The following is a 3,520-nucleotide window of genomic DNA, read 5'->3' on the forward strand; positions in this document are numbered from 1 at the left end:
GATTTTGTCGGATTACGATGAAACCTAATAAGGGGATCCATAGATCGAGTTAATGTAACCCTAGGGTGTTAATTAGAGCAAAGTCTCAATTATTCAATCTAGGAATTAGACGTTATTAGTCTTGAATAGGGATAATGACATAACTTAGGGATCTCTACGGAACAAGTTAAATGAATAAATCGTCCGATTCAGAGCCAGAATAACAAGTACAGTCTAGGTGGATTTTTCTTTAGGTATTGTCTTAATTCAATCGTTTTCAAAAAGTAATCCCCCAATTCTCTGTGAATTCTTAGATTAGTTAATTAATTAGTTAAAACTAAACCACCTTATTTTTAGGCTATATAATAAAAAGACAGTCATTACTAGTACTTTTAGTTCCTTTGGGTTCAACAATCCGGTCTTGCTAAAACTATACTACTGTTCGATAGGTACACTTGCCGGCATCGCGATAATAGTTAGTTTCAAGAACGATTAATTATAAATATTTAAAACTTACCTGTCACAAAAATCGCGACCAAGTTTTTGGCGCCGTTGCCGGGGAACTAAGATATTAGGAACGCTCAATTTTTATTACTTTAGCCATTTATTTTTCTTGCAATTTAATTTAATTTAATTTTTTATTATTATTTATTAATTTACTTTTTCTTTCTCTTGGCAGGTTTTTATAGTTTATGTCTAGAAGAAACCTGTCAGGACCACTACTTTTTGATGAAGAAATCGATTGCACAGTTCATAGAAACCAAAAAGAGAAATAAGGCGAAGCTTAAGATACACAGAGAACAAGCAAGAGGATGATACTCAACCCCCAACCGAAGAGATGGCTGAAAACCAAAACAATCAGCTACCTCCTGTAATTGTAGTTAATCAAAATCCTGCTCCACGCACTATGTATGATTATGCTAAACCTTCTTTAACAGGAACTGAATCGAGCATAGTTAGACCTGCTGTAGCTGCAAGTACTTTTGAACTAAAACCTAACACTATTAAAATGATACAACAATTTGTTCAGTTTGATGGTTTACAGGATGAGGATCCCAACGCTTACTTAGCAAACTTTTTTGAACTATGCGATACATTTAAAATTAATGGTGTTTCTGATGATGACATTCGTCTTTGGTTATTCCTTTTTTCATTGAGGAACAAAGCTAAATAGTGGTTGAACTCATTACCACGAGAGTCAATCACTACTTGGGAACAAATGACCGAAAAATTTCCATTAAAATATTTCTCGCCGGCTAAAACGGCCAAATTACGTAATGATATCTTTCGTTTGTGCAGATAGACTTTGAAACTCTTTACGATGCATGGGAGAGATACAAGGACTTACTGAGAAGGTGCCCTCACCATGGGTTACTGCTTTGGCTTCAGGTTCAAACGTTCCATAATGGCCTGAATCCTTCGACTCGGTAAATGGTTGGCGTAGCTACTGGCGAAACCATCAATAGTAAAACACCTGAAGATGCTTATGAGTTTATAGAGGAGATGTGTAACACCCCCATGCCTGAAACCGACAATGGAGTCAAGCTTGAGGTGTTACAAAACTTATCTTACCTTTTAAACAACTCTAAACCACTTATTTTAATTTTCGGAATAAACTATTTTTCTGCGTTATGGTTGCTTAAAAATTTATTTCTCAAGTTTCAAAACTCAAAATTAAGATCCATAAAATTTTACTGAAACTAGACTCATATTTCTATCTACTACTTTTTTTCTAAAATTTTTGACTTATCCAATTAGTACAGTTTATTAGTTAAAGTTACCCCTATTTCAAAAATCGACTGCACTAGCCTCTACTTACTACGAACCACTTTTATCTCTATACAAAAATCATATGACTGTACCGTTTATTTTTATTAAAACTAGATTCAATAAGGATTCTAACCATATAAAGTAAACCACCTAATTATTTTTTTAAAATTTATGGTGAATTTCTAAAGTTGGAACAGGGGATCCAGAAATCACTCTGGCCCTATTTCACCAAACCTCAAATACCCTATAAAATACAAAACCTTTACCTGTTTTGCTTATTCCATATGAAAATAGACACAACGAGCTTTAATTTCATATATTATTCACCATCAACCCATGTCTCTAAAATTTCTTGTGATTTTTCAAAATCCCGTTATTTCTGATACTTGAATCTGTTTTTAAGTTACTTTCACATTTTTCTTAGTTTTCATGTGATAGTTACTACTTAATCATACATACTATTAAACATGTATATCATCAGCCACTCTATTAGCTAATCACTAGCAAGTATTTACACATCATTCATTGATCATATCATATCAAAAGAAACCAAGTTCCTATACATGCCATACACAAAACGAAACGTCTAACTATACCAATGTGATTTCTTCGATAGTGTGATCGGGTCTCCGACGTTTCCTTCGATCCCCGAGTGGCTTGATAAAAACTATAAGAAAAAAAATAAAGAGAGTAAGCACTAGGCTTAGTAAGCTTACAAGCAAATAAATTACAACATTCAACATAATGAATAATTATACATAATGTCACCTAGCCTCATAAACTTTCTTTACTTCTCATTTTCTACCTTCTTCTCTACTCACTTATCTTCTTTCTTACCTGACCTTTCACTATTCATAAATATAATCTACCTTCCCTTTTGCTGATAATTCACTATAATTTAACGTGTACAATGACCCGTTGAACCACTCGGAATACTAAGGATACTAGGGTCGTTCCTGTCTATCAATATCCTGCCAATGCCATGTCTTCGACATGGACTTACATAAATTATTCCTGTCTCCAATGCCATATATATATAATATGGGCTTACATGGCTCATTCCTGTCTCCAAAGCCATATAACTGATATGGACTTACATGGCTCATTTCTGTCCTGTCCTGTCCTGTCAACCCCAATATCCTAACATTCCTAAAGTTCAAACGGGGCTTCCTAATGCTTTTTCTCTGTCACTTCGCCTTTAATTCGACTTTAAATATTCAAAGAAAATAAGTATATAAATGCTGGAAATTGACAATAATAATGTAAAATAAAAGAATATTGCATTTATTTACTGTAAACTTACCTCGATACAAAATGTGACTAAACTTTACAATTTAGTCCTTTACTTTTTCTTTTCCCCGATCTACTCCCGAATTTCGCTCTTCTTGATCTATAATAGCAAATTTAACTTATTTAATATTCACATTTATCAAAACAGTCCTTGACCCAAACTTTGGAAAAATTACATTTTTGCCCCTAAACTTTCACATATTTGCACTTTTTCCCCAAGGCTCGTAATTTAAACTTCATCCTATTTTATTATGTTTTATGACATGCTGATCATTTTTCCCTTCTATGACAACATCAAATTCACACTCTAACATATACTTATGACTATTAGGTATTTTTACCGATTAAGCCCTTTTACTCGTTTTCACTTAAAACCGAGTAGCACAAGTTGTCTAACATAATTTAAAACCTCATATTCTATCATAAAACATCAAAATAAACACTTTTCACCTATGGGTATTTTTCCAAATATGAACCCTAA

General features: G+C 33.3%; 1 non-coding gene across 1 annotated transcript; it reads right to left on the reverse strand.

Annotated features, from left to right (window-relative positions):
* Positions 1–1,246: 1,246 nt before the first annotated feature.
* On the reverse strand, positions 1,247–1,352 carry LOC121206549 (small nucleolar RNA R71). The gene has a single exon (XR_005901596.1). It is a non-coding gene; the product is annotated as a small nucleolar RNA R71 (small nucleolar RNA).
* Positions 1,353–3,520: the final 2,168 nt, after the last annotated feature.

The sequence above is a fragment of the Gossypium hirsutum genome, chromosome A01 (assembly GCF_007990345.1).
Source record: "Gossypium hirsutum isolate 1008001.06 chromosome A01, Gossypium_hirsutum_v2.1, whole genome shotgun sequence".
Taxonomy (NCBI): domain Eukaryota; kingdom Viridiplantae; phylum Streptophyta; class Magnoliopsida; order Malvales; family Malvaceae; genus Gossypium; species Gossypium hirsutum.